We start from the raw sequence: 19823 nt of genomic DNA, 5'->3' as shown, positions 1-19823 counted from the left end.
AGTATATTATTTCTGTAAAGTGGAAAAATTGCAGAAGGCTCGTCACACATTTATAGAGTTGCAGTCAGTCAGCAAAACTAATTCTATGGATCTGTTAAGTACCTGGTGATGAAAGCGTCGTTTCAGTACTCTCAGTCTGTTTCCTGAGATGCGTCTTGTGCTTGAACTAGAGCCGCCTTCCCAGTCCCACTCACAGGGGGATGGTGGTATAGTTGCCTGTTCCCTAAATAATAAGAAGCGGGAGAAAAACTGAAAGTTACGTTCAGTGCTACTAACGTATTTTCCAGTTAATCCAGGACACAGAAATTAGACTGCTAGTAAATTATATTTGGAATATGAAATAAAATATTATGTTAGCAAAGGGGTTAGTAAGCAGTACTCTTTTAAGCATTCTCACACAAAGTTCCCCCCACACACTTTAGGTACTGAACTGGAGTGATTTTTCTCCAAGCTTCCTCAATTCCCCATTTCCCATTTGTCATTTTTCTGTGGCTTTTCTCAAATCAGATCAAAGGTGATGTGAAAAAGCATGGAAAGATGACAATTTTTTAAAGGACATGAAGGAACTTGGTAAAAAAAACCCAAAACACTAGCACCCAAACCACTGGAACGCCTCCCTGTGAAAAAACTTCTGTGCCTCATTGTCCTTAAAACTCTACATTTATACCAAGAAAAAGAATAACACAGCATGTTAATGTACACAGGATCTGCAAAGACAAAAATTATGGATGTAGAAGTTGCCTTGAGGAGAAATATTTAGTAATTTACCAGTGTTACATGCTGACATTTCCCCTATATCCCTTTGCCCCAGCAATTTTTTTTACCCCCTGAAATATGATGCGGGACTTATCTGGAGTGGGGGGGGACCTACGGGGGAGTACTGTAGTGAGAAGGAGGAATCTGGGAGGAGACAACAATTTCTCTTCTACCTGTGGAGCTCTACTGACAGAGCAGGAAAGAGGAACAATGTCATGCCTTGCCCCTCCTTGCGACAGTACTCCAACCTGGAGGGCTTCTTATTTACTTATTTAGCTTATGCGTAGCTCACCTTTCTCACTGAGACTCAAGGTAGATTACCAAGTACAGAAAAAGAACAACAAAAACATAATCATACAGTATATAATACATTGAATGAACAATACACAGGACTAGGAACACAAAACTGAATGACAATGCGAGCGGCAATGTGATTATACAATGCAAGATACACGAAAAGCAGTGCAAATGGACAGTGCAATAGAACTAGGACTAGGAAATTGAATGCCATTACAGTGTAAGGGTTTTTTATTGTTTATGTTATTTCTAGTTCACCTTTCTTATTAAGACTCAAGGCAGACTACACAATGTAAATCAGTGGAATCAAGAGCAAGGCTCCCTCTACGCTGTGGATTCTTGTGAGCAAAAATTCGACTTTGTGAGCTACTGGCATTAAAGTTGTGAGCGAGCGATTTGGTAACGGCATAAATTAGTTCGCTCTGGAGCCATCCTTCCTGAGCTAAGACAAAAACGTGTGAGACGGAGGCTAAAAAACTGAGCTAGCTCACACTAACTCAGCTTAGAGGGAACACTGATCAAGAGAGTAAGACTTCTGATAAGCGAATACTCACTGGTACTGAATACCAGCACCTTTCTTCAGGTAATCAGTGCAGCTTTATATGAGGACTATTTTTTGTTTTGTTTTTTTATAAAAATCACTGGGATTAGGATTATGGAAATCTGAAAACAAAGCGTAAGCATTAGATATGTTAACAATGCCAACAGTTGGGATTACACAGCTACATAACAGTGTAGTGAGAGCCAGATTATACATGCAGCAAACAGATAATACATGCTATATACACAGTCGTACAGTTTACAGTCCCGTTCCCTTTATTAAATTACCTTCTTGAACCATTGCATCATAACAGTCCTTTTGCCTTTATAAAAATGCCTTTCTGAACGATTCTGCTTTACACAGCTTGTGGGATGCCAGCAGTGTGGGGACTGTCCTGACCATCTCAGGCAGGCAGCTTCACGAGGTGGAGAACACAACGAAGAATGCATGTGTACAGGCAGTTGTCGATCTCACCCATTTGCAGGGCAATACCTACAGAAGGCACTGCTCAGATGAATGAAGCTGCCGTGGTGGGGAATAGTGGAGAGGCAGTCCTTGCTATAAAGGGCTTTATACCTGACAGTCAGTACCCTTAAATGAGCCCAGTAACTGATGGGAAGTCAATGGAATGACTGCAGAGTAGCTGTAACATGCATGTTGTACCCAGTTCACCATAGTAACCAAGCTGCAGCATTACATGTCAACTGGAGTCTCTGAGTTGACATCAAAGGCAGACCTATGTAGGCGAACTGTCGTCTGCTCTCGATATTACTTTGGCATGGATTCAAGTGGCCAGATCTGCCAAGTCTAGGTAGGGGAACATCTTCCAGGCTAAAAGAAGTATTTTTGCAGCTGCACTAACTTGCTTCTCCAGGGGTAATGCTGGGTTTAGGATAACTCATAGGCTCTTAACTGAGTTAGCAAGGGTGCGAAGCACAATGTACTTTAAGACTTCAATCTTCCCAACCAGCATTACCTCCATCATGTCAGGATTCAGTTCTGAGTTACTCAGGGTGATTTCCCACAAGCGCTGCTCCGCGCTCACTCCTCCCTTTTGCCCCGATGGTATGTTTCAATTTCACACAAGCTGCTGCGCGGCCGCATTTTGCCCCGCAGCTTCGTGCGATTTTCCCCGCGTCTACTCAATCCTCAAAAAACAGGATTGAGTAGACATGAGGGAAATCGCACAAAGCTGTGGGGCAAAATGTGGTTGCACAGCAACTTGTGTGAAATTGACACGTACCATCGGGCCAAAGAGAAGAGAGAGCGTGGAGCAGCGCTTGTGGGAAATCACCCAGAGCCATTTAACCATTACAAGCGGGCAGTGGCTCAAGACTTCTATCGCATCACCAGGAGATTTGGAAAGAGAGACACAGAGCTGGGTGTCGTCAGCATATTGATGGCACCAGTTCCAAAACTATGAATTATTTCTCCTTTATACAGAGATTGAATAGCATGGGGGATAAGACTGCATCCTGTGGAAACCACAGCACAAATCGTCTCTTAATGATAACTAGTCTCCAATAGCAATCTTTTGAGTCTGGTCTGTAAGGAACTATTTAAACCAATCCAGAACACAACCTTGATACCGACTTCTGCCTTTAGATATCTCAATAAGATAGCATGGTCCACTGTATCAAAGGCTGTGAACAAATCCAGAAGGAGAAACAAAGAGGCATGGTTTTTGTCCATATTCAGATGTTGATAATCAATTAAAGCTTCCAATGCCATCTCTGTTGCATAGCCTGGCCTAAAACTAGACTGAAAAGGTTCAGAGCAAATGATAGATCCAGGCGGGCAGCCAAGTTGGTCTGAAGCAGCAGAACAAGGTTTGAGTCCAGTGGGGCACCTTTAAGACCAACAAAGGTTTATTCGAGGCATGAGCTTTCATGTACATGCCCACTTCCTCAGATATAGTGCATGCACACGAAAGCTCATACCTTGAATAAAACTTGTTGGTCTTAAAGGTGCCCCACTGGACTCTAAATTTGTTACAGAGCAGATGAGTCATTCAAGAAGGCCCGGCACTGTTCGCCACTGCTGTCTCAATCACTTTGCCCAGAAAAGACAGATCACCACATCACTCTTCTGCAGAGATTCCTTTTTTTTTTTTTAAGTAGTAAATGGGTAACCACCTCTGAGTGGCTGAAGGAAGGTGCCCCGAGTCAGTGACTGAGTCATGATAGATATCAATTACTCATTAATGTGGTCTTCATATGATTTCAGCAACCAGGATGCACAAGGATCCAGAACACATGGTCTTCAAAGATCCCAGGATCCTGTTAACATTTATCCACACAGGTCCTATGACTGAAGGCATAATCTTTTGAGGGGGTCAAAAGGGAGTGCTGGAGAAAGGGGAACAAGTGATAGAGCTAATGAGAACCAAGAAGAACACTTCACATTTTCAGAGCTACCGGTACAGTGCTGTCATGGCAACATGTGCCTGTAAAGCATCGTATCTCTTTTTCTTTTTGTCAAAAATAAATGCTCAATCTGAGAGCAGCTCATGAATCCTGAGGCTTAGGTGCGGCCACTGATATCTATGTGCCAAGGTGGGGGTGGGTGACAGTAGTGGATCTCTTCTGACCAAAGTACAGGGGATGGCAAAGGTCCAAATAAGTGCTTGTACTGGCTGAATCAACATGCTGTCTCATTAAGAGATGAATGTATAAATTTGCCTTGGAAAGAGGGAGAACTGCCCAACCGTAGTTAGTGGTGAAAGAAAGTCATTTTGCAGACTTGCAGAGAAAGTACTGCTCCTTCAGATGCTCAGGCACCAAAGTCTGACCTAAAATCAGATTCTGGAAATTTGCCTTTATCCCATCCGAAGCCCTGCAAAATTGCCACAGACACTGTGTTCAGATGGGACTTTCTTAAACTAAATGAATAATAGGTCATATGTAAACTACCTCCCAGGCAGTTTCAAACATCTAGCTGGTTCAGTCCCCAGGCTTAGTAGTTACTTCCTCTAGACAGATGTCATTTAATTCAACCCCTTAAGTAACTGATTCCAAAATTGCTAGCTAGGGTTCCCCCTATCTCTGGGGCTTCAGTATTTTCTTCCACACGTTCACTGCACACAGTGCCACAAGTAGGGTTGTCAAGCCCTAGTGGAAATCACCTGGAATTACATCTGATCCCCAGGCAGCTTTGGACGGTGGACTCTGTGCATTATCCCCCACTGAGATCCTTCTCCTCCCCAAATGCTGCCTGCCCCCAGGCTCCTCCCTCAAATATCCAAGAATTTCCCAACTCTGAGTTGGCAACCCCACCCATGATGGTTAATTCTCTTCCTGATGCACTCATTTGTAACACAGCATGCTGAGATGACAGGCTTCAACTTGACTCAAGGGCTCTGATCCATCCCTGCTACACCCTAACAGCCCTGGGCTACACCTTACTTTCATCTGCCATTTCTGTACACAAACTACATTCATACATCCCTGTTGTTACTGATCCATCTTGGCTCACATTCATTAGATAGCCATGGAAAGCAAGAAATTAAATTATTTCCCCAAAGCAATCTCTATACCATGTATTATTTATTTGTAAAATTAACACCTCTGTCTACTAGCCCTGTGGAGCTACATTTTCAAAAGTGGTGACTCACCACACTGCATTCATACGCCACCCCAAATATCGGCACCAAAGAAACGATGTGCCATGTATCACGCAGACCGGTCAGCTCTGTATCAACAGGCTTAATATTAATCCTCCTGCTTTATTTACATTCTGTTCAGAATCCGAAATTTGAAGTTTTAGAATTGTTTAAAAAAGAGGAGACTGGGGAAGGGGACAATAAGGGAACAGAAGTTGAGATTGTCATTTTCCCCCCCTCCCCCCATCCCAGTGGAGGGCTAGCTAATGGCTTAAACTGCCTCTGGAGCCAGTGCTGGACCAAGCAGCTCATGGTGGCAAAGGCAGGGGAAAGCTCCGCCCTCCAGCCATGTTGTCACTGACCTCCACCTCACCAGGGTGGCATAACAGGTAGTCAAATGGCTTGAGCCAGCCCCAAGCCAACAGTAGAAGCTCTGTGCCAGTAATATAGGTACATGTCAGGCAGAATTCAACCCAATTTCCTCATCCTTGCATCTCCATACTGTGGGAAAGCTGCACCTATTAAATTCCTGATCAAGTTCCTGAAATTTGTTATGCAGCTGTTAGAGGTACAGAGGCTATGGCATGAAAGAGAACGACCTATCCACAAGCACCATAACTGAAAGCCATTAAAGGAACAGGTTAACCTGGAGGACACACAATTTTTCCATCCTGTGGCCCCCAAATCCTTTCTAGTCAGGGGTGTAAACTACAGGGGAAGCAGCGGGGCTCAAGTCCTCTTGGGACTTCCAGGAGGGAGAAATGCCCCCTCCAAGCTGTCAGGCCCTCTGGGATTTCTCAGCACGGAAAGCCTCCATCTTTCCAGCCCTTTTGCCCACTCTGCCTGAATGGAATCTGCATTCGTCACCTCTTTGGGACGCCCTCCCCCACTTAATTGAGCCAGAGCCAGGAAATCAATAGATTCTTATCCTGAGTTCCTGGACCTTATTACTATTCACATTCTTTTGTGCTAACTCCTGTAACTATTGCGGCTCTACCAGCCAAAAAAGTACAGTCTCATCCTCTGCATTTGTAAAGAAGCTGCCAACTCCACTTTGCTTTCTCTGGGACATTTGCCACACAAGACCACCCCTCCACTACCTTACCTTATTTTTTCCTTGCCTAAAGCCCCTACTCTCAACCTGTGGATCATCAAAACATACAATGTACTGGAAGTTAAGGTGATTTTGGTATCATGGGGCTTGCCATTTTAGAGAAAAAGAAATGGGGGAAATGGGAATATTACTTTCTTTGGCCATTTTTGGGTCTCTGTGGGGGGGGGAGATAAAGGTGGTCCCTCAGGTATGGAAAGTGAAGTGATTTTGCTGTGAACCAAACAATGCTCCCATATTTTCAGGTCAGGGGATCTGAGAAGCCAGCATTTACTGTGGATTCTGAGATGCATTTGGAGATTTGTACCGAGTATCCATTATATGAGTGGTGTGATTGTTGGAGTGTTGGTCTAAGACTGGGGAGACCAGAGTTCAAATCCCCACTTCGCCACAAAGCACATTACGTGGCCTTGGGCCAGTTACACACTCAGCCTAAGTTGTGAGGGACACAGAGAGGGGAAGGAAGTATTTCCCTTCACACACAAATTAAATATTTACTCAAAGCACCTCAGTGAAGGAGTTCCAGACATCTTTCCTCTTTTTTTAGAGTCCTCTTTCTTTGAATAAGAATTTGAATATTACGAGTGGGGAAAAAATATTTCTAAAACCATGTGATTAATTGTTGATGGTATAATGTTTTTGGAAATATAATTTCATATTGAAATAATTTAATATAGTTTACTTAGGATGGGTCTGGACCAGTGTTCCCCCTAAGCTGAGTTAGTGTGAGCTAGCTCACAGTTTTTTAGCCTCCAGCTCACACATTTTTGTCTTAGCTCAGGAAGGATGGCTCCAGAGCAAGCTAATTTATGCAGCAGCCAAATCACTCGCTCACAACATTAATGTCAGGAGCTCACAAAGTAGGACTTTTGCTCACAAGACTGCACAGCTTAGAGGGAGCATTGGTCTGGACCAGGTTCAGCCCTGTGCCCCTGCCCACGAAATTCAGAAGTCTATGCTCCTGTCTGTAGTCACTGTTTGCGCAAGCTGCCTACACAAGAGAGGCTGCTAAAAAAACCCTGCTGTGAATAAAAAAAGATAATAAACCCAAGCCATGCACCAGATGCTTGTAGTAAACAAGACTATCTCCAAAGTATTTCATACACCAAATGGAACTGTACAAGTGGCAAAGAGAACAACATGCAGTCCCGAACAACCGCCACCGAAACGCAGCAGCCATCACTCACATCATCATACAGAAGTTGGAGGGATGGTTACCATCAGTTACTCCTGTTAAGATTCTCATATGGCATGTTTACATCCTGGGTGTGCAGCTAAATGAAAACACAACATGTGTACGGGGGGGGGGGAGAAACCACAATGGGTGTAGACATATTTTGCCTGAGGAATAGCCAATGGATCCCACTGTGTACATCATAAAGAATACCTACCTCTCTGATTCAACTCTAGTACTCCCAGCCATAAAAGGGACCTCATTTATTGAGAGGCAAGTCAGACATCTGTTCATCTAAGTTCAGTGCAGAATGGATGTGCTTAGCCATATGAACCCATTCAGATTTGTTATCCACAGACTTGCCTTTCACAGCTATTGTCTTAGCCATAGCTATCCCAAGTCTTATTCTGCAATCTGTTTAGAAAAGCAACTTAACAAGATGATGTTTTCTAGTTATGTATTTCAATTGTAAGTGCATTTACAGTAAACCTGAAGCTATGGGGGAAAAGGAACCACATTGTGCTCTTGTAAAGTGTGAGCACTGGAAGGGACTTTTTAAATCGTACATGGCATGGCACATTAACAACAATAACTAGGTCATTTTGTCTCCCTCATGGCAGACACCCACTGTACCCTCCCCCCCAAAAGGTCTGGGTTCATCCAAAGCAGTTTCTTTGACTTTGACAAGCCTTTATTGGCATATGTATGTACATACAATAGGAGATCAGATTAAATATAGATCGTAAAATACAAATCCATATAGGGTAAAATTGGAGCTACGGTGCAGAAAAACAGCATGAAAGCAGAAAAACCTAGTGGTTACTTATCAGAACGTATAGCCATAGCACTAAGAGGAAACCTTGCCACTATTTCGGTTATTTCCGTATCTTGATTATCAAGCAAAAACAGAACCTTAAAATCATCAGGAATCTCTGGGAATTGAGCTAATATAGGGTACAGAAGATCCTGGCGAGGCACCAGATAAAAGGGACACTGAAGGAAAACATGGGGGACAGTTTCAACACAGTCCTTCTTACAAGGACAACACCTGCTGGAGTAGGGGATCCCCTGGAATCTGCCAGAGAGAAGAGCAGAAGGAAGAACATTAAATCTAGCTAAGGAGATGGCTCTGCAGAAATTTGGAGCTCTAAGTTGATAAAGATATACAGCTGGAAGATTTGCATTTGAAACAATCCCTAAATTTAGTGGAGAACAGGTTCTTTAAGCCAAACTATAGAGAGTTTGCAACTCTGAGCCCAATAAACTAGATTTTATTTTTTTAAAAAGCCTCAGGCTCAGAAAGCCAAGATAGAGATTCTAAGGGTAAGTTCAAGAAGCATATTTTGGCTTCGATGTGAGCTAGCCAGCTAGAATTGGCAGATTCAGAAAGTAATTGATACAGATAACTAGAGGGGTCAGAGTTGAAGTGGAGTTGCAACCAAAATTTAATGGTATGGATCCATGCCTTAGGAGCCATCAAATTCTGTCCGCACTCCAAACATAAAGCAGCATATGGAACACACATGGGTACTCCCATGATCTTTCGCAAGAAGGTAGAATGGACACGTTCTACTATCCAGAGGGGTACTCCATACAATAACTGAGCTCCAGTTTTAGCATTAAAAGCTTTGAGTGCAGCTGGCACATACTGGTTTCCACGGTCAGAAAAATAAAAACGAGAGATTGCTGCAGCACTGACTTTAGCAGTTTCTCATGGTGCAAGAGAGGCTGCTTCCTAAAGGAAAAAAATTAGCTGCTGTCATCATGTGAATTCACATAACTGCTTTTTGCACATGCACAGAACCTCTTTAGATTTCAAATACCAACATCACTGAAGCAGGACATAATTTGTCAAGTTCTTGTCTTGATTAAGCACCTTAATTAAAATTCTCTTTAATAAATTAATTCAACTGTTGAAACCTGGCTTGTGCTAAGATAAAGGGCATTACAACTGACAAAAATGTGCATTTTGTTCTCCGTCCCTGTCTAAGAGGAAAAAAGAACCCAGAAAAATACTATTCTTGAAAAAGGAAAAATACGGAATTTCGCAGCAGTTCAGCCACCCTGGTTGCCTGGCCTCAAAAACTATGTCATAAAGAGATTATAAACTATAAAACACTTTTTTCAAGTGCAAAATTGATATTCCATGTGATAGATTTCTCTCTCACACACACTTCCCATTTATACTGGCATTTGGCACACTCCCAGTTCATTGCCATGATGTAATGACTTTCAAATCACTGAACACAAAATGCACAAGTATATATTAGATGTGAACTGTCTGAACCTATTTTTCAGTTTGTATCCTTTTAAGGTGCATGCGAGTGGCAACTGGGAAAGGAGTAGCACTCTAGTTTACTGCATTACAAAGAGACAACTACTGAAAAACACGTGTGTATACCCTTTCACATGCAATGCAGTAAGTATCATACCAGAGTTCAACATCTCAAAGGTTCTAATGTTCCGCACTTTGATCTCATTCGATAAGAACAGGAGTATTTCATTTTTAACTGGTCTTCAGATTCAAACTCTACCTTGGAAATATTAGGATACAGAGGCAGAATACTAATGCCTACAAATGTCTTCAATAAACATAAAAAACATTAAGGAGGCTTATAGGAACCTTCAATGTATTCCATTTCTCTTGTTCCCCTAGCATCAAAATGTTCCATTTCTAAAATAACAGTCAAACTTACATTCCAGATATGAGGAGGCAGGAAATGTAATCAAGGATTAAACCACAAAATTCCCATTTGATTTGCCATTGCTTCAAGTCTGCATGGGCTTATCTGCTAAGTTTTTGTATCAACAGTTTATACAGAGGCTTAAACGCTATTACTGACACTGCTGTCAAATTATCCTAGCAACCCATATGCCAGCCAAGAACAACATGTACATTTCACTAAGAAAATTAGGTTCTGGCTCTGCAACTCCCTAAATGAACATTTTCATACATTTGCAGATAGCTGCTTGCACTCTAGCATGCATTCTCACTGAGTAAATATTTGTCTTTTGCAGTTACTCATTTATCCAACTTACCCTGGATGTTGCCAAAGGTTTGCATGTCGGACCACAGGCAGTAGTTCCCTCTTATTAAGGGGAGTGATCCCAATTGCAGCCTCAAGAATGGTTATATATTTCTTGTACTTCATCCTGCCTCTTTCAATACACTGCTGAACACGATGACAACTTGTGTTGGGCGACAGCATCCAAGATCATCTTGCCTCAGAAATCTGAATGAGCTGAAGCGCTGTTTTTCAGAATGGGCTGCGCACATTGCAAGCTAGAGTTATAAAAATAACTTTTGGAGAACAGCAAAAAAAATTCCTGACAGATTCTCCTGAAACGTCATAGTTACATAATTCCAGCGATCTTTGAATAAAGCACTAATGAAAATGAATCAAGAGACAATCATGGGTCTAAGCCTGGTCCGATAATGTACACTCTCCAATTTACTAATCCTCAGCTAAATCTCCAAGGCTTATAATCTTCCAAGTCCTAATGGAGTAGCAGGTGACGCGTCTCTCAAATCGAGTCAACGGCTGCTAAAGATTTGTTCACTCAACTTTATAGGGCATTAAGTAGTGCTGGATGCAAAGCATTCTGCCTCCCTTCCATTTCATGCCAAACTAATGGCATCCAAAAGGACTGACCAGGGGAATAGGAGTGACATATGGGACTTTTATTTAAATGAAAACAAAAAAGTTAGCAGATGCGGCGGGTGGGGGGATCTGTACAGAATTAAACAAAATAACTGCATTTGTTCAGAAGGGCCTTGTAAATACTCTCCCAGTAGGACTGCTTTCAGTTGGCCTAGAAGGAAAATGTTGTCAAGGGATTCCCATTCCCCACTTTCCAGGCAGTCCTTCATAAATTACTAACACAGGTATATGTAGGCGTGCCAGTAAAACTTAATGTGGGCTAACAACATTCAAGGACCCTCTTTCTGCAAACCTGATTTAGAGTCTGGCTTTTGGGTCTCACATAGCACATCCACGCCACAGATGCACTCCTGAAAGCTCTTCCCCTCCCTAATTTATAAAACATATTTTGAAGGATGGGCTCTCAAGAATACTGTGTTTCTTAAACATTAAGTGCCCTTATTATCTGTAGAATATGGTATTTCAAAACCGAATGAAGGGGTGGAGTTCGATGGCAATGAAGGACAGGGCAGCCGAGGTCAGGTTAGTTCAGGATGAAACTACAGTGGCCAATGTTCATTTCCAACCTCTTGCCCCTGCTTCAGTTGACATGCCTCAACAGTTATTTGAAAAGCATGTCCTTACAGCTGTGATGTCTTAAGATGTGGTATAACTTTTGTCACATAACTTTATTCATAGCACCATCCAACAATTTTTAAGATCAGCAGTGAGGTGTATTACTGACTTTAAAAAAACCCCATGATAAACTGAGCACTTTCAGAGTAAACAAAAATGGACAGTTCTTCAGTACAAGAAGCCATTATAACACTGTAGAACCAAACTGAAACACCTAGATGTATAAAGATTCTTTCGTCAAGGCCTAACAATTACATGCAACATTGAGTAGGAGGAATCATTTTTAAAGATAGGGTTGCCAATGTTGGGTTGGGAAATTCCTGGAGATATAGGGGTACTGCCTGGGGAGGGTCCTCAGTGGGGTACAGTGCCTTCGCATCCACCCTTCAAAGCAGACATTTTCTCCAGGGGAACCGATCTCTCATCTGGAGATCAGTTTTAATTCTAGGATATCTCTAGTCCCTGTCTGGAGGTTGGTAACGCTTTCAAAAGTGCAAACTACAACAATGTGTGCACACAGAGAGCATTAAATACTTACAGGAAAATATTTTATGATGTTACGAGGTAAGAGTGATATTAAAAATAATAAAGATACTAGCATATGATCCTAGTCTCCTCCCTCATGGGCCAGATTGCAAAAAAGAGGGCTCGGCAACCGTTAGTGAATGGTCTCTTTCCTTCTCCTTCAGAGGAGAGGATTACCACCTGTTTCATGGTTGCCAGCCTGGTGAATCCATTTATTTAATTTTGAGCCTCAAGCTCAGGAGCAAGGTTACCATCTACAAGCATCATGCCATAAAATCTATACCACCATCTGCCAACAAAATGAAAATAAAACGGTCTGTTTCCATCAAAGGTTTCCCCTAACTACTTTTAAGTAATTAAAGCACAAACCTGACTCCTCTGTTCAGACAGCTTTCAAGTGGTTTTTAAAGGGAATTCAAAAGAAATGTTGCCTAGTGCCCTGAGGAAATAGATTACAAAGAGAGAAAAACTACATTCCTTTCCCCAAACCCACACTGCTTCCCATGGTAAGATCACTGGAACGTCTTTCCTCCTCTCCTAAGAACAATTACTTGGAACCCTGCACAAGTGGACTTCAAGGCAATCTGCACATGGCTCCAGGACACTGAAATGAGCCTGTGTCACATACCCTCGCCGTAATACATTGGACAAAAGACCAGATGCTGCACATGTGAGATGTAAACACAATGCAAGACTAAACTAAAGAGCTAAAAGCCTTTACCTTTACCATCTCAGCTGACATGGTGCAACCATAACAATAGCCACAGGCAGGGGTATGGTTTTATAAAGGATGGGGATCTCCATGTGAAATGAAGCCTTATGTGCCTTTTATGGCTCAGTTCTTTGTCTTTGGGTGTCAGGCTGTGCAATTTTCTTTTATTTATGTCTGCTTTAATAATATTTTATGGCTTCTGTATTTTCAATGCTGCTAGCATAATGGTCGAAGTATCTGCTATTGTTTGTTAAAACTGTCTCCATTTTACAACCGAAAGGTAATTTTTAAAAACCAATAAATTTATAAGTACAAAGATAAGCAACACTCAAGCCCATTGGTATGAAATAAATTGCCAACACCTGCATGCAATCCCTGGTTCAGCTAAAAATTATATTTTACAAGGTTTTGTTTTTTTAACAGATTAGACACTACATATGCCTGGACCATATGTGATGCAGCTGTTATATTGTGTAACTACATTTAACACATCAAGGGGTGTGGGGGCAGGTAAGTTTTTTTTCTTACAAGGAACAGACCTTAATGTATCAGTTGCTGATTTCAGGTTGGGAAATTCCTGGAGATTTGGGGGTAAAGTCTGGGGAGGGTGGGGTTTGGGGACAAGAGTGACCCTCAGCCCAGTATAATACCATAGATGCCACCCTCCAAAGCAGCCATCTTTCTCCAGGGGGGAACTGATCTTTATACTCTGAAGATAAGATGCAATTCCAGGAGATCTCCAGGTGCTACCTGGAAGTGGCAACCCTATCTATCACTACGGTACACAAAAGAAAATAAGAGACAGCATTTAAATTGTGAATATTAAAACATCAGAATGACAATGGACATGAATCCCCATGTAGCCTATGAAGATTTGACTATGTATTTAAAATGGAAGAAAGCCTCTTTCAAAAAGGAGAATAATATGATCCTCAGAAAAAAAGATTTTAAATTACTGTTTTATATTTCAGTCCTCTGCCTGTGAAAACACCTGAACCATTCAGCATTTGATCAACCATGGCTTACTTCAATATAATCCCACGAACTAGAAAGTAATCCCACTTATCTTACTAAATTTACTCTTTGTCCTACAGGCACCTCTGGCACCAGTACTGCTTGGTCCTTCCTGATCTCTCTTTATAACATGCTATACTTCAACATGATAAAGAGACTGTGACCTGCTATAGACCACAAACAGATTTCCCCTTCAGTGCTGAATAATTGGCTGACTGAGTAGATAAGATCCGTGTGTTTCAGTATATAGTTAACCAGGGGTCATTTCGTAGAAAAAGAGGTGCAGGCGCTCATTACCATAACTTATTAGCATAACTTATTTGCATATGCCACACCCCCTGACATCACCGGAAGTGTGTCAGAAGGCAACACCCACCACTCAAGCTCCACTGAACTGTTTTGGATTGCTAGCTATTGGGGGGGGGGGAATGCAGATCTGCCCACACAGAGAAGGGAGAGCTTGTACCTGAAGGTGGGCCGAGGGGGGTGGCTCTGCAACTTACCTGGCTGCTTCTTGCTCCTCATGGCCTGACTGAGGGCTGCTGGGAGCAGGGGGTTGTTGTTGCATGTGCTTGCCCCCTGGGCTCCTTACTGCCGGAGCTCCGGTCCTGTGTGCTCCGACAGGAAATGACCCCTGTAGTTAACTATAAATGTATAGAGAACACAATGGAAGCCATATAATAGTTGTGATGGTCCCATTTAACTGAAATTCTCACTCTAGAATTGCTACTTCTCAATTAAAAAATAAACTCCTATAAATAACCATAACCATAAAAATACATTCATATTTCTCTACTATCATTTTCCGGTTTCACAATGACTTCACCATTCAAAAGTTGTTTTAAAGTTCCAGGTTTCGGCGTTCACCATGGCATTCGCTTTCTCCTGCAGCTCCAGGAGACAGCCGTCAGAGCCCGCAGTTGGGGTCGTGACTGTGCGCACCACCCCTGGAGCCCTCGCATTGGGCTCCCAGCCATGGGGCACTAGAGAGCCCTTTCCCCAGTGACTCTGCTGGCAAAGGGGGGCTACTCTATCCAAGCCTCGAAGGTCCCACTGCGGAGCATCCCGAATGGGAACTAGAAATCGCACATCGGAGCAAGTGATTGGTGGCCGAGCGAATTGAAAACAAAAGCGGACTTATCGTTGAAATGTGAGTTAATGTCTAAGTGAGAAACACCGAAGAACTAGCCAAAAACCTCCCCTTTGAATGCGAGGGGAGGAGTAACTCTCCCCCACTAAGAAAAACTAAGCGAACTTTGAGCTACTACGAAAAGGGGGTGGGGCTAATGAAGCAAGACGGATTGAAATAAAGAGCATTTAAGAACTTACCTGGTGGATTTAAGAGTATCAGAGACTACGATAACTTTGATAAAAAGTAAACAATTCCCAAACATGGTGCCCACGAGGAAGGATGAGAAAGACAAGCAAGTGAAACCTAAGCTTCTTGCCAGAACTGCCAGCCCAGCGAGTTCTGTGCCTAGACAGGACACAACTACAGAGCTGCAAAAGATGCTGACAGAAGCACTGTGCCCTCTGCTGGAACAAGTTACGGCATTGCACCATAAGTTCGATGCACAACAGACTCAATTAACTGAGATAGTAAAAAAAACAGAAAAAACTGAGCAAGAGCTGAAAGAAGTGGATGCCAACACCAAGAAGCTCAAAAAACAACTGCAGGTGGTAGAGAAAAAGAGAATGATGGAGGAGTCTCATTTGTTACAGCTACAAATGGAAAGAGCAAGCTATGTTCTAAGATTTCAAGGTGTTCCGGAAGAGAAGGAAGAGAATCTGAAACAGACTATGTGCGAGGCTCTAGGCCCCATGGCAGATATAAAAACGGATATATTACAAAGTGAAATTGATACAATCTATAGGTCATATTCAGAATTTACAAGAAAGAATAATCTGCCAGGGGAAGTTATGGTAAGATTCTCCAGAAGACAAGTGAGAGATCAAATTCTCAAAGCGACAAATGGAACTACCCTGAATATCAAGGACAAAAAAATAAAAGTGTTGAAGGACATTCCGTTTGAAATAAGAAGAAAAAGAAGAAAATATAGAGACTTGGTTTTATTCCTACAGAAGAACAACATCCCCTACAGATGGATTGTACCCGAAGACACAACCTTCAAATTTATGGTCAAGAAAGAAAAAATTGACTGTGTTGAAAAGGCACGTGAATTTCTGCATCAACATAGTCGTCCTGCAGGAGAAGAAGAGGAGGAGGAAGAAGACAGCATCAAAGAAAGTGAAGAAGAAAGAGCAGTGGCATCTTCAGACGAGAACTCAGACTCTAAACTGGGGGCGGCAGCCCCAAAAACAAGCTACCACTTGAGAAAGAAAAAGTATAAAAGATGAGATGTTATTGCACTTTGAAATCTCTTACAATGTGGTGTTTAAATTTTTACTTCAGTTTAAATAGATTATTAGATGACCACATTCAATGAACTTGAATTGAACATTGAGTTTAAAGCTAACTTTTTAAGCAGTATATATGACCACCATCTCTTAGGGTTTTAGTGGGTTTTCTTTACTTTCTCCTATAGTTTGTAGACCCCCTCCCAAATTTCATTGTAGTTTATAGATAATGCAATAAAAAATCCCCTACGGGGGGCATTAAAAAAAGTTGTTTTAAAGAAAGTCAGAGTAAAAATTGAATATACAGGGAGAGGTAGAAACGTCTGCCTGCATTAAGACAGAGCTACCTAAATACTTATGGGGGGGATTAACATAAAATGAATGAGGCCAGAGGGGAAGCAAATTCACATAAACAATCCTATGAAAGCATTTTATTTTGCTTTGGTCTATCTTGGCCAGTTTTACTAGACTATTAATAGTGGGACAGGAGAATAAAATTATCGTTCTGGCTTTGTAAAATCCTTTTAAAATAAACATGTTGCAGAATTTAGGACTAATGGAAATGGAAGTTTCACACCCACACAGGTGTCTGACTGAGAAATCCTAGAGTTCAGTTGAATGTGGTCTGAAGCTGCAAAATGCCTCAGCTGGGAAATCTATCTCCATTTCCTCCTACTTGGCAAATGATACCTGATAACATGGTCAGTCCAGGCATAGTATATACCACTGATCCACAGACTCATAGAATCACAAAACTGGAAGGGGTCATAAAGGCCATCTAGTCCAACCCCCTGCTCAATGCAGGATCAGCCTAGTCTAGACCATCCCTGACAAGTGTTTGTCCAGCTGCTGCTTAAAGACTGCCAGTGAGGGGGAGCTCACCACTTCCCTAGGCAGCTGATTCCACTGTCACACAACTCTTACTGTAAAAACGTTTTCCCTAATATCCAGCTGGTACCTTCCTGCTCTTGATTCGAATCCATTGTTGCGAGTACTATCCTCTGCTGCCAACAGGAACAGCTCCCTGCCCTCCTCTAAGTGACAGCCCTTCAAATGCGTAAAGAGAGCAATCACTTCTTTCCAACATGCCCTGTAATCCTACTTTGTGCTAGATTACCTATAGATGAAACCTTAGACCATTTATCACAAACAGTTAGCCCATTTCTCACAAACAGTTACTTAACTCACTTTGATCCTAGGGCACAATCCAGCACACAGCTAAGCATGCTTAAATCCCACTGATTTTGATGGGATTTTTGCAAATGAACTGTGTGCTGCATTGCTTCCTTAAACCTCTACAAACACAAACGTTCACCAAATGCAACAGCAGCTAATGAGCATCATAAGAGCAGAACACTGTCCCAAACATCTCGGAGTATGTGCATCTTCCTATGACAGCCAACATTTGAGTTCAGTTCTCCAGGCAGGGTTGAAGATCACCGACTTCTGATACATTAAAAAACCCTGTTTCCTCAACAGATTGAGTGACAGAGTGTTGCAGTTTCTGGTGGATCCAAGAAGCAGAGTCCAGCACAAAAGCTGTCTATTCATAAAATGGGCAGGCTTTAAAAATAAATAAATCTTGGACCTTGCTTTTCAGGGCAAGTGGCCACCTCCAAAAAACATGGTGACCTAACTTTCTAAGCAGAGCCAGGGAATGAAGAGGAGGTATGCCAATATGCCAGGTTGGGGCAGAACTTGGAGATCAGAATGCAGAATGTTATGGTAGACCACTATTAGAGTTGCCACTTTAGTTTGAGAAATTCCTAGAGATTTGGGGATGGGTGGGGTTTGGAGGGGGAGGGAACCTCAGCAGGCTATAAAGTCCACTCCCCAGAGCAACATTTTTCTTCAGGGGAATGGATCTAGGTCGTCTGGAGATCAGTTGTAATTCTGAAAGGCCTCCAGCCCCCACTTGGAGGTTGGCACCCCTAACCACAACAGAGGCTTGTGGCTCTGAGTGCCTAAAAAGAAGGTCCCCTAATACTAGTTACTTGTGAGACCCCAGTTTTATTGACTTGTGACTCTTGGCACACTACAGAAATACCCACTTTCTCTGTTATGTTCTAAATTATGTTTAAGCTTCAGTGTTCCAGTTTTCTCTGTTGGGATTGGCTCCCTGATAAAGACTGCCTACTGGTCCTAAAGCCATTCAGAATGTCCTATCCTGAGGCTCTACTTAGGTTCAATCAGACCTCCTGAATCTGCTAATATTGTATATAGTTCAGTTATGGAATCGTATCTTTGCAGAGCAGTCCTGAGCTGAGAAATGTTTGAATAAAGCCTTTTATTTTGACCATCGTCTCCTGCCTCAATACCTAAAACTAACAATACTACCTGACCTGTTTCCAGTGAAAGGAGAGCAGATGGTTGGACAGACCTCACAAAAATATTATGGTAATACGTTTTGGATTCCCCACTCTTGGGCCTCTGAGAAAGAGGGGAAAAAGAGAGTAAAACATGAATTCCTTTTTCTGCACAAAGGAAGGCGAGATGCCACCTAGGATCAGAGGGAATTATTTCCCCAAGGAGAAGATGAAGACTGGTGTCCTCTTTCCCAACTGCTTCATTTAGAGGAAAGCCTTTTGACTGTTATATAGCAAACCTCCCCAAGCTAGAGCAGTCCATATGTTACCAGAGATTCTGAGAACCAATTTATACAAATCTGTTGTCCTTTAGACAGAAAGTGCTCCTGAAGCAGATGCTTGAATGAGGGAGGGGTAAAGGCCAATTAGAACACTCAGCACCCACATTTCACGGTCACAGGCAAGAGACTGCCTCATTGTTTTCTTCAGCAGTATGCATTGGGGTGTGTGGCTAGTTTCACTGGAAGCTTCTATGCTGTTTCAACTGCAAAGAGCACATAAAACTAATTTCAATAGCACAGAACCAGTGTTGAACCTTCTGGAGCAGATACTTACTACCTGAAAACATTGCGTTGTAACAGTCATATGCAAGCACGCACATACAAAGAAACGGAACAGTCATCCCAAGCAAAAATAAGCAATATGATAACAGAAGTGCAAACTACAGGATCTTGTGATACTTGCCCAACCCATACCCACATCCAAAAGCTATCAACATAGGTAATTATTTTCATCTTCCTAGGTACAGAGCACAGCACTTTGGATTGTTAAGGAAATAAAATATTCCTGACACAAAAAAAACTTTGAAGACACGAGGTTCTCCGTTGGTTTTTCAAGGTCATTAATGGTTGATGCTGACTGACAGCTGCTTTCCAGAATCTCAGGCAGAAATCTTTCACATACCCTACCATGTGATCTTATTACCTGAGGGTGACAAGGATCGGACCTTCGACATTCTGCAAGTCAAGCAAATGCTCTACGATTGAGTCACAGCCCCTTCCCATCTTTCACTTGGTAGGAACTGTGCTGTCAGTGAGACATCAAGTGGGGGGAAGGAAAACCACTTGTACTAAATGAGAGAGAGAGAGAGA

General features: G+C 42.3%; 1 protein-coding gene across 1 annotated transcript in view; it reads right to left on the bottom strand.

Moving 5' to 3' along the window:
- TJP2 (tight junction protein 2) overlaps positions 1-19823 on the bottom strand; it is a 97490-nt gene that overhangs the window by 69962 nt on the left and 7705 nt on the right. The window contains exon 2 of the mRNA XM_015405919.1: positions 103-223. The gene's annotated coding sequence lies outside the window, so the exon portion shown is untranslated. The remainder of the gene's footprint in view (positions 1-102; positions 224-19823) is intronic.

Source organism: Gekko japonicus, unplaced genomic scaffold, assembly GCF_001447785.1.
Source record: "Gekko japonicus isolate JY-2015 unplaced genomic scaffold, Gekko_japonicus_V1.1 scaffold1507, whole genome shotgun sequence".
Lineage (NCBI taxonomy): Eukaryota > Metazoa > Chordata > Lepidosauria > Squamata > Gekkonidae > Gekko > Gekko japonicus.
Note: the sequence above shows the minus strand (reverse complement) of the source record. Positions and strands in the feature narration are given on the sequence as shown.